At 40.5% G+C, this 12,627-nt stretch overlaps 1 pseudogene; it reads left to right on the plus strand.

Moving 5' to 3' along the window:
- Window positions 1–8,703: 8,703 nt before the first annotated feature.
- On the plus strand, window positions 8,704–9,656 carry LOC118986959 (olfactory receptor 3A1-like; annotated as a pseudogene).
- Window positions 9,657–12,627: the final 2,971 nt, after the last annotated feature.

Consider the following 12,627-nt stretch of genomic DNA (forward strand, 5'->3'; position numbering starts at 1 on the left):
TCAACCAGTTCTGTGAGCATCCTGATAAACAGTGTCTTGAATTGTGCTTCTTAGAGGCTGGAAATTTCTCGGTCGCTGAGAGTTATCGGCTCTGGGACTTTGAGTTCTTCTTGCAGCATCTTTTGTGCTGTTCGTGCCTGTTAAGTAGCAGGATCAGATCCCTAGGCATTCACCAGAGAAGGGCAACCCAGTCGCTGGGTTGTGACTTGTCCCCATTGAATGGTTCGTCGTTGTCGGACTTCCATGTAATTCAATTTTCTGTTCTTTGGCTGTGTCTTTGTTCTCCAAACCTTTTTTGTATTCAAATTTGGTTGTGGGAGAAGGCACAGTGTTTCCACCTATGCCTCCATCTTGACAGAAGTATCTTTTATTGCTTTTTTTGCACAGGAGTTCAGGTACAACTTATCAATCATTGTCAGGCAGTAAACAGTAGATAGCATACACAGAACTATTAGGGCTTCTTCTGAGTCAGGGTCTATTAGCTAAAGGGCTACAAGACTTTGGGAAAACAAACTCCTTCTCTGCTCGAGCCTTTATCACTTAATTAAAACATTCTTAGCAAAGCAGATTTCACAGGACTTTAGGAATTCTTTCTTATGCCCTATCACCCCAGATCCCGTTCTACCTGGCAAGGAGCAGCACTGCCTCCCCCATCACAGATTTTCAGGCTTAAGTGGTTTAGAGCCAGGAAGCACATCTTCCAGAGGACATGGGGACTTGGGCTATGTCAGAATAGCCAGGGGGTGGGGGGTGAGGGTCCATCACTCCCTCTTTGTTGCAGCCCCTCAAGTCCTTCCATGATGGCATCCCAAGTGATTGTGTATGGCTTAGGTTGCACCTCCTCTGAGGAGTTGTACTTGTCATCAACTATCTGACCATGCATTGGGGTCAGGGGAGTAAGTAGAGGCAGGGTTTGCTACCAGAGACAAGCTTTGTCTCCTTGTGGCTCACATTCCAGAGGTTACTCACTTATCCTTAGCCATGAGAGGCAGTTACAATTCCTGAAACCAGGCAGAGCGGTTCCTTGTTTCTTTGCAATATTTTATAAGGACTTATCGTCAATTTGGTAGTTCCTTTTTATTTTTCCATCTATTCATTTTTACTTTTACCACCATTTCCCCCCCAAATCTCCTCATATAGGTTGTTGGTGGGAGGGCCTCAATCCTTGATTCCAAGGAACAAAGGAAATCAAAATTTATATACTTTTCATGAGGAGGTATGGGTGGAGGGAGTTCAAGGTAGTTGTGGCCCTAGGCAACTCACCTAGAAGCTGGGTAAAGACTGAAGTGAAGAAAGACAGAGGGTGAGGTGTGGCTTGAAAAGTGGGAAAACTACCACTAGGACACTTGGGAATTTACACTAGGGCTTGGCATATGAAAGTGAGTCAATATAGTTTTATTGAATAACCAAATTGGAAAAACTTGTCCTTTTTTTACCCTGGTGTTCCTTCTTCCAGGGACCTTTGGAGCCAGAACCTGGAGTCAGTGGAACAGCCATTACTGAGCTCATCCTGCTGGGCTTGTTGGAGACACCGGGGCTGCTACCAGATTTCTTTGTGCTCTTTCTCTTTGCCTACCTGGTAATAGTTGGGGGCAACCAATTCATCCCGTAACAGTGACACTACCCATCCACCACAATGTTAAACTGGTTTAAGGCTTAAGGATTTCTGACCACCAAGATAATGTGTACCTAGGCTGAAAATGAATAGGCAGGCTTGTTCTTGCATTAATATAATACTGCAGTAGTAGTTCTCCTCTTTTACACAAGAATTATTTTAAAACATATATTTAATGTCTGTGAATTTTTATTGATGTTTAAGCTTCTACTATTATTTATAATTTTTATTCATAGTAGTTTTACAGTTTTATGTTTAGAAAATATTACAGAACAATGAAAAGTCTTAACATTCATATGTCACGTCCCTAAGCCCACAGTGGGAGCCTAACAATGGAGGCACAACTCCCAGTGAGACCACTAAGTCAAAAATTCTATGCAGGGAGAATAAGTAGCAGATACAATAGGAGAGCTAGAGAGTTACACTGGAGGTAGCAGCTGGAAGTCGACCTCAGTTCTACAGACTGAGCTATTGGGTTAGAGCTGAGGCTGCTGTCACAGCATTGAATGCTCTCGGCTCATCCCTAGTGCATAGTCTATGGTATATTTGAAACAATATTTATTACAGACAAAAGAAGCAGAAAGCGCATTGTTTGGGAGAGAAGGCAGAATTGGAAGGGGGTGAGAGAATAAGTCACATAGCATAATTGTTGAGATTACACACCTTGTCATCAGACAAATACATTTGTAACCCAGTTCCTCAAAGTTCTAACTCAGTGGCCTTGGCAAATTACTGAATCACTCTGAACCTCAATTTATATATTTGTAAAATGGAATTGTTGTCAGGGTTGCTTGGGATTTAATGTGTATAAAGCTCATGGTATAGTGTAACATACATACATAACAATCACATGATAAATGTTATCTGTTATTATGTTAGTAAACACATTGGTGGTCTCCTACTAGGAGCTTTGTGTATTATGTCATTAAGTTCTCCCGGCAACCTGAAGTAATATCCCTATATTACTCTCATTCTACAGGTAAGAAAACTGGGGTCCAAAGGGGTGTAGTAGCTGCTAATACCTGGGAGAGCAGGTCTACTCATCTGCAAAGGCCCGCAGTCTTCCTGAAGAGGATAGGCTATCATATGGCTGATGGGAATACTTAATTGAGGAGGACATGAGAGTCCTAGGGCTGCACTACAGCAACTTCTCCACTTTCCTTATCTCCACCACCAGAATGTCATCTTCTAAGGCCCTGGCCCAGAACCTTGTGGTGGGGTGCCACTTCCCCAGGGTCCCCAGGCCCTGTGGCACAGCACATTGCTTCTGCCACCTCTCCGAATCGTTATGGGACTCCCAAGATGCAGTCTCTGTGGCCTTCCCTAACAAGGCCTCAGGTGAGAAAGTACTTTATTCCTGAGGATTCATTAAGAATTTGACATTTGGAAAAGTTTCTCCAGCATTTGCCTCCTTTCTTGGGTTTCTTCCTTATCCCTAGGTTTAGGAGTCAACCTGTCTCCTCCCACATGTCACACCTGGACTAGACATCTGGGAGAGCAAAACCTTCCATCAGGGGACCCAGATTCAGTCCTGGCCCCACCTCTAGCTCCCTGGGTGACTTTGGGAATGCAAACAGCTCCCATGTTTAATGGACTTATTATAATAACTGCCCTAATTATCCCCGCAGATTAATATGGGGGGTGTAGATGATGTTTGGACATTTTCTAAATCACTACAGAGGTATGAGACTCCAATGCTTTACTGCTATAGTATTTATTAGGGCCTGGATTATTTACCTGTCCTTAGCTCTCCCATGTTCTTCTTCCCCATCTTGGGCTCAGTGTGAGCTCCCACAAGGATAACACTGTGGTGAAGTGCCATGTCAGAGATGGTCTCTGCTCCTCTTTATCTCATTTCCATACGTATAGCTCCTTACTTGCCCCCAGAGTAATTGAGTGAGCTTGGGCAGATTTTCACCCCCTTTACATCCCTTTCCATAAAACCTCACTGGTCTTTGTGTGGACACAAGATGAGTTGATGAGTTTTTTCATGGCCCTCCCTCTGCTCCCATGTAACAGGGAAGGGACTTCAGTTGTTAATCAAGTAGTGAAAGCTCCTGATTCTACAGATGCAGCAACCAAACTCTGACTAGCAAAAATAAGAGACTTGCTCAGGATGCCATATCAGGTGAGTGGAAGAGCTGGGACTATAACCCAGAGATTGAGGTTCCTCCTCCAGGTATTTTTACAATTCCATCTTTTAGATGAAAGCTTGTTCTTTTCTTTTCTTTTTTTATTCTGTTATGGGCCAGTGAAATGAGACTCAGTGTTCAACATCCCTGCTCAGAAACCACTCCTTACGAGCAGCCTGACCAGGTCCCCAAGACCAACCCTCCAGTGCAAGAAGGACCCAGCTGGAACTTCAGAGCAGGAAGTGGTCACTGCATAATAGAAAGCCTGAATAACAGAATTGCAGGAGAAGGACCTCAAGAGTAGGAGTGATCTAGAAGGGACTCCTCCCCAATGATCACTCTTGTGATTTCATCAGCATGGATGTCCTGGATGAAGAGTCCAACGGACAACTCAGAATTTAGAAGTTTTTCTGTAAGGTTTATCCCTTATTGATTGAAGACTAGCCAGCAGCTCATGACATCATTTTTAAGGAATATTTCTCTGATTACAGAAAATATATGAGAAATTTATATGAAAAGCTGTGTCAGTGTGTGGATTGTTACAACTGCATGCCCCATCTAGACAAATAAAGGAGGAGTCATCTCTATAGCACTAACCTGGTGCCTTTCATATGACTCTTCATCTCTTCCAAAGCGTATCAATTCTTCAAAGTCTGGCACAAATCCCATTCTCCCAGAAACCCTTTCCTTACTACTATAGGCCACAAGGGTGCCTTCTTTGCCAGAAAATATTCATTTATTTATGGAATGATACATAACTAAAATGAATTTAATGCATATATTTCCTAAAGTTAAATCAGACATGAATCTTCTCTTTAAACTGGACTGGCAGGACTACACTGGGTCACTAAATGATTGTGCCAGAAGGTGCAGTGGTGAGTGCCATGTCAAGACAAAGTGTAGTGGAAATGTTGAAGATGTAACTGTCTCTTTAAAATGGGCACAGATCAGGGAGGTATTTCTGGAGGAGGGAGCATTTGAACTGAGTCTGGAAGACTTTGACCATGTGATGTTGGAAGAAGGATATTCTATATAGAGGAAATAGCATAAGTAAAGGTGGGGATATAGGAAGTCACGAAGTTTGCAACCTGATGACGTGGGTTAAAATAAAAAAGGAAATCAGGCTAAGGGGCAGTTGCTGACTGGGACCATAATCCACCCAAGGCACTCAACTGAAATTCAGCTACAACAGCCTGCAAGGCAAGACTTTGAGACCTACAAGAGCACAGCTATTGATTGTGGGAGTGGGTCTCTGAGTCATAAGAATGAGTCAGAAACAGATTTTGAGAGAATTGCAGGAGGAGGACAGGACTTTATGATCCTTGAGAAATCTTGGGTTCCTTAGAGCAATGGTATGTGTAAAGGTTAAGAACAGGGACTCTGGCCTACATGGATTAAAATCCTGCCTCCGCCTCTTGCTTTATTTGACATGTTCTTTCTGTAAAACAGGGATTAAAAATAGTACCCATCTAATAGAGAGGTTGTAAGGAATAAACGAATTAATGTATGTAAAGCACTTGGAATTGTATACGGTGCCTAGCCCAGACCAGTAACTATTAGCTATGATTATTATCTGGGAATGCTCCCAGGAAATTCTGTTAGTATGGAGGAGGTTGGGGTGGCCTGCACAGTGGAAATCATAGGGGATGGGTTTCTGATTTCTCTTTTGTTCAGTTAGTTGATTGTGATGTGGGACATAATAGGCATGTCATGATCATGCTGAGACGTGATACTTCATAAAAATATTATTAAATTATTTTAAATATTATTAAAATCTAGTCATTATAGACAAATCAGAAAGTAGATAATAAAAATCACCCATATTGTCACTAAAATTACTGATAAGTTTTGGTATTTCCTTCAGGTCATGTTTATGTGTGTGTGTGTTTTAAAATGAAGATGAAGTTGTATAATATCAGTGTGTCTGTGTGTGTGTGTGTGTGTTCTTGTTTTTTTCAATGCAAACCAAAGCATACTATGTTCACTGTACAGTTGTATTTTACATTTAAAAATATGGGTTTGATGTCTTTCAAATTAACACAGATACAGGTGTTTTCTACACTGTATTCTTTTGTAAGGATATACCATGATGAGTTTAGTCAGTCCTCTAATAATGAACAGTTATTTTCAAATATTTGACATTACAAACAATGCTGTAACAAATAGCCTCACACATACCGGATTTGGGACTATTAGATGCACCCCCCAATTTGAGAAGAAAAGGGGGTTGCATCTTACAGTCTGAATGTAGCTTACCTGGCTCACTGTGTGTGGGGGGTGGCGGTGGAGCAAGGTCACAAGTTATTAAATATTTTACCACCTTTTTTGCTTCAAATTTTTTTTCCATTTTCCTCCTCTAAAACCTAGGTGAGTTTTATGATCTGGTGTGTCCTACAATCCTAAAAATATGGTATGTCACTTTTTACATGTGACCATATCTCTGTTGGATAAATTCTCAGAAATGGAATTGCTGAGTAGAAGAGAAAACATATTTGTAATTTTGAAAAATATTGCCAAATTACCCTTTTTCTTTTTCAATTCTACCTTGCAACCACCATGCAACTTCCCCTTGTGGCTAACCTTAACTGGGAACCATACAGAAAATGGAATTTGGGAAATGTAGTTCTAGCTTTGCCAATTTGTTAGAATATTAAAATTTTAACAGATTAATCAATTTTGGTTATTTTTAAGTTTTTTCTATATTTTGAGTCACCCATACACTATTAAAATTCTCCATTTTCCCCCAATAATTTTAATTTTTGCATTTAAATGTTTGATCCACTTAGAAGTTATTTTTGCAAAATGAATGAGCTATGTATACAATTTATGTTTTTCCCAGACAGCTATGTTATTACCCCATTCATGGCATTTATTGAACATTACATTTTCCCATTTATTTAAGATGATATTTATATCATGTACTAAATTCTTATATCACCTTTGGTCTATTCCAGAACTTGTCAGTTTTTGAAAACTTATAAAATATTGTTTTATTTTTATTTTTTCTGAGCTTTTTAAGGTATAACTGACAAACAAAACTAATGTTTGAGGTACACAACCTGATGCTTGCATACATTTACATTGTGAAAGGAGTCCTGTAGTGGAGTTATTTAACACATGCATCACCTCACATTGTTACCTTTTTTGGTGAGAACACTGAAGATCTCTTAGCAAATTTCAATGATGCAATACAAGATTATCAACAATAGTCTCCATGTTATACATTGGATCCTTAAACCTTATTCTTTTTTTTTACTAAAAGTTTGCACTCTTTTACTAACCTCTAACCCTTTCTTATAGTTCTTTTTCTAATTTCTTGATATGATTATTTAATCAATTTTCTTTCTTCTTGTTTAATATATTTATTTAAGGCTATTAATGTTCTTTTGAACATTGATTTAGTGATAATCCTTGTGGTGTAGTGTGTATTGATTTTGTTATCTCCATTTTCTTCTCCCCGAGATATTATTTAGTTTTTGTTTTGATTTCCTCTTTTGTCCAACTTTTTCTTAAGGATTTTTTAAAAAATATTGGGATTTATTTGTAAAAACCGTTTTTCTTTAATTGGATTGTGATGAAATTCTATTGTCTATATTATTTATTCTCTTGAAATTTGCTGAATTCCTGGCTTATATGTGCTCTTTGCGGGGGGGGGGTGCTTCATGGGTGCTTGGGAAAGATGTATACACCACTTCTACCTCTTGAATAGTTAATTATATAGAGGCCTTGTTTAGCCTTAGTTTTCAGTCAAATTAACCCTGTTATGAAAGTCACTAAAATCCACTAGCTGTTGCCTTGTTTCTGCCTATTTTTCCTTGGAATCCTGTTCTTTTTACTGTAGAATCAAGAGCAGAATTTGGAGCATTTGCATAACAATAATTTTTTGGGCACTCTCAAGGTTCAAAATTAAGGGTGAGTTATTTTAGGTACAAATACGGGTTCAAGCCTGTACCTGTATTTCTCTGTCTGTATTCAATGTAACTAGAACTGTTAATGCTGTGTTTTCTTTATCCCTCACCCCAGCTTTATGTTTGCTGTACAGCCAGCAAATACAGCTTACCCGTGAGACTCTTTATTTAGCTTTCCCCTGCTTCTTGAATGCAATTCAGGATAACAGGTGGTAGGACATCATACTATGCATCCTGCTCCCATTATTGCAAAGAATGGCTTTTGGTTTTATTCCATAATAAGTGCCTTTTTCTATAGAAAACTGTACTCATTCTACAATGGATATTTTCTTTCTACCACTCTCTGATCTCTCCTATTCTTTTTTTTAAAATTTATTTATTTATCTTTAGAGGGGAAGGGAAGGAGAGAGGGAAAGAATATCAGTGTATGGTTGCCTCTCATGGGTCCCCTGCTGGAAACTGGCCTGCAACCAAGGCATGTGCCTTGACTGGGAAGCAAACTGCGATCCTCTGGTTCACAGGCCCGCGCTCAATCCACTGAGCCACACCAGCCAGGGCAGGTCTCCACTATTCTTGAAATCCTTTCATCTAGTTTGTGTGTTAGAGTTTAGGAGATTTACTCATTTCTTAGAAGATAAAGCCTGTATCTTTATCCTTGCTTTGTTTATTTTGGGAAGAGATGAGTTCTGAGAAGAGAAAGCTCCAGAATTACTCTGCCTTGTTTAAATCAGAAATGTACTTCCTATTTATTGTTTTCCCAAGGATTTTGCCCTTCATAATATATACAAATAGATCGTTTCAGCTAAGATAGGAAGGGAGGCCCGGGATGGGGGGGTGTCACCTGTCCATACAGCAGAAAATGAGATAAAGCTGTTGAGGAACATGTGGTGAGAAAGTTAATAGGTTTCGTATCTCCTTGGGAGCAGGAAAGTCCTTACGTGGAAAGGGGGAACTTAGGAAAGGGCTTAGCCCATAGAGAGGAGTACATTTCCTTATTTTTGAATAAATAAATAGAGAGAATTGATTCTTTATCTCTTTGGATGTTTCCTTGCAGAAACTAATGCAGCCAGAACCTGGGGCCAATGGAAAAGATGTTACTGAGTTCATCCTGCTGGGCTTGGTGGGAACACTGGAACTCCTACCAGTTTTCTTTGTACTCTTCCTCTTCGCCTACCTGGTAATAGTTGGGGGCAACCTGAGCATCCTGGCAGCTATCTTCATGGAGCCCAAACTCCACACCCCATGTACTTCTTCTTGGGGAACCTGTCAGTGCTAGACATTGGATGTATCACTGTGATTGTTCCCTCAATGCTGGGTTGTCTGTTGACCCACAAGCGTGCTATTCCTTATGGAGCTTGCCTCAAACAGCTTTTCTTCTTTCATCTCCTGTTTGGTGTGGACTATTTCCTGTTGACAGCTATGGCCTATGACAAATTCCTGGCCATCTACCAGTCCCTCAACTACAGCACCCACATGAGTCAGATGGTCTAGAGGATTTTGGTGGCTATGTCCTGGGCCTGCACCAATGCATAGACCCACACTGTGGCCATATCCACACTCAAGTTCTGTGGTCCCAACGTCATCAATCATTTCTACTGTGATCTCCCGCAGCTCTTCCAGCTGTCCTGTTGCAGCACACAGCTCAATGAGCAGTTGGTCTTTGCTGTTGGTTTCCTAATGGCAGGTACACCCATGGCTCTCCTTGTCACCTCCTATGCCCATGTGGCAGCTGCAGTTTTCCAAATCTGCTCAGTGGAGGGCAGAAAGAAAACCTTCTCCACATGTGGTTCTCATCTCACTGTGGTTGTTCTATTCTATGGCTCAGGTATCTTTAACTACATGCAACTAGGTTCAGCCAAGCTTTCAGATAAGGATAAAGCTGTTGGAATTTTTAACACTATCATCAACCCCATGCTGAACCCAGTCGCTTACATCCTCCGGAACCCTCAGGTGCATGGTGCCCTCTGGTGGGTGATCACAGGGAAGTGGTCACTGACTTGATAAGCTGTGCGGTGTTACTGCCTCCTTTTCTTTTTGGAATATAGGAGAAATCCTCTGGAGCCAATAGCTAGAACAAATGATCTAGGACTGCTTCTATCTCTCTGAGCGTGATACTTTTTTGGAGGTGGTAATAGTTATTGTTTTTCAAAGAAGCCCTGCTAGTTATAGGCAATGGGTATGTAAATTAATGCTAGGTCAGGTCAGTTGACAAAGTACAACTTCAATCACTGACTGCTCCCTATACTGGGTAGAAGTGAAACCTAGGAGTGCTTACAGGTTCATATCCCACAGGGAATGGCTTTTTGGTTGGTTAGATTTTGGGTTTCCAAAAATATCCCTGCAGATTTCCCCACCAGGGGGTCATCTGATTCCCTCAGGCCCAGGTATGGTTGGTCTGTTTATAAAACTTAGGTCTAGAGGTCAGGATTATTTTCTCTCTCTCATCAGGCTGCTGCAAGACTAAAAGAGCACCTCGTCTCTTTCCTATCACACAGAGATTCCCTGGCAGACAGAGGAGACAGATGGGGAGCTTTGCCGTCTTGTGTTCTCTGGTAACTCCTGAGAACATGATCACTGTGCACACAACTTTAAAACTCCATCAGCGCATATGATACCTCTTATAATACCATGATGAATTTTCCTCATCTTTCCTGCCTCATGTGTTTCAAATCTTTGAAAAGCTAAACATTTATAATCTGAATATTATTTCAACACTAACTCTTCTCCAGAATATTCCATATAAATTTCCCCTCTAAATTCTTACTCTTAGTCCCCTAACCTGTTAGCTAAGACAACCCATATCTGTAAATACAAGTCTGTTGTATTTGGTGATGTCTCACCTTAAGTTTCTGTTTTAGTGGGAAAGTATGTCTCTAACCTAGAACACTATCTTACCTCGTGTGCTGCTTACTAGCCTTTTGTTCAGTAATCATTTAGTAGAATTTACCCTCTAGCCTCCCTATTAGGACTAAGTGTCTATCCTTGACATACCTACTGGGCCACTGATGTTTCACAATTCATTTCCCTCATAATTCCTTTGCCTATTTCTGTGGCATGGCTTCTCTGTGACATTTTATGGGGATAAAGGGATTGAAAGGATGGGAAAATGGTAGTGAAGAGAAAGAACTTGATAGGGGGAAATAAAACAAGATTCAAGTGGGGAGTTTGAGGAAAATTAAAAATGAAAAAAATAAGAAAAAGGGAAAAACAAGATAGAGTTGCAAGCAAAAGTGTAGAGGTACTGGAGGGGTCAAATAGGGTAGAGATAGAGTGGGAGATGAGGAACAGTGGAGAGATCTGACAAGAGGAAGGAAGTGGAGTAATACAATTAGTAGGCCAAGGACAGGAGATGTGAGCTTCCTATCTGCATTTTCCAGAAACATCCAATTCTGGCAGCCCTGATAGCATCATTGTAGTCCATCCAGTCTACCAAGAGTAAAATAATATTTTAAATTATGATAAAAGTGCTAAAAGTGTAGCATAAGGCCCTGGCCAGGTGGCTCAGTTGTTTGGAGCATTGTCGCATATAGCAAAAGTGTTGCAAGTTTGATTTATGTCAGGGCACATACATGTGTTGAGGGTTCTATACCTGGTAGGGCACATATGGAAGGCAAGCCATCATTGTTTCGCTCTCACACTGATGCCTCTCTCCTTCTCTCTCCTTCTCCCTAAAGTCAATGAAAGTATGTCTTCAGGTGACCATTTTTTTAAAGTGTAGCATAGGGAACTCATTTTCTGTTTCTCTGAAGAGAATATGTTCCTAGAATGTTAGGGTGAAGGTTTATCAGAGGGGAAAACAGGAGAAAAGAGTACTGATATTTCTTCCATATGCTTCTCTAACATCTCATCAGAGTTAGTGACTAACTCTCTTCAGCTTATCAGGTTACTCCTTGCCTTTTGAGTCAGGCATGCCAATACTGTGAAAAGCCAGGGGGAACAATGGTTCTTTCCTCATCTTGTTTGAGTCACCAATTTTCAAGGATACAAAAAGCCAGCTTCCTTTAAGGGTCAAGAAAACTGTAGAGGAAGACCAGCAACATGGCTATCACCTTATCACTTCCTATCCTTCACAATGCTCTTGACCTTGAGTAAGTTCTCTACTTTCTCTGGGCTGTCTTTGTTGTTGTTCCTCGAGTTCTTGCAGGCATCGGGTTAGGTTGTTTGTTTGAAATGTTTCTATCCTATTTAGGTGAGCCTGTATTGCTATGAACTTCCCTCTCAGGGCCGCCTTCACTGTGTCCCATAAGTTTTGGGTTGTGGTGAGTTCATTGTCATTAGTTTCAAGAAGTTTTTTGATTTCCTCCCTAATTTCAATCTTGACCCATTCATTGTTTAACAGCATACCATTCAATCTCTATGTTTTAGGGTGTTTGGGGTTGTTTCCTGTGGGGTTGTTTTCCAATTTCAGTCCCTTGTGATCAGAGAAGATGCTTGGCATGATTTCTATTTTCCTGAAGTTGTTGAGACTTGTTTTTTGTCCTATCATGTGATCTATCTTTGAAAATGTTCCATGTGCACTGGAAAAGAATGTGTATTTAGCTTCTTTGGGATGGAGGGCTCTCTATATATCAATTAGGTCCATTTCTTCTAGAGTGTCGTTTAATGCTGCTATATCTTTGTTGATATTTTGTTTGGAAGATGTGTCCATTTTTGACAGTGGGGTGTTAAAATCCCCTACTATAATTGTGTTGCTGTCAATATCTTTCTTGAGGTCCTCTAGGATTTTCTTTATATATTTGGGTGCTCCTGTGTTGGGTGCATAGATATTTATGATGTTCATGTCTTCTTGGTGGATTCTTCCCTTGAGTATTATGAAGTGACCTTCTGGGTCTCTCTTTATAGCCTTTTTTTTGAAGTCTATTTTGTCTGATATGAGGATTGCTACCCCGGCTTTTTTTTCATGTCCATTTGCTTGGAAAATTTGTTTCCATCCTTTCACTTTCAGTCTGTGGTGGTCTTTTGTCCTCAGGTG

This window comes from Sturnira hondurensis, unplaced genomic scaffold, assembly GCF_014824575.4.
Source record: "Sturnira hondurensis isolate 20B ecotype Veracruz unplaced genomic scaffold, ASM1482457v3 Scaffold0004727, whole genome shotgun sequence".
NCBI lineage: Eukaryota > Metazoa > Chordata > Mammalia > Chiroptera > Phyllostomidae > Sturnira > Sturnira hondurensis.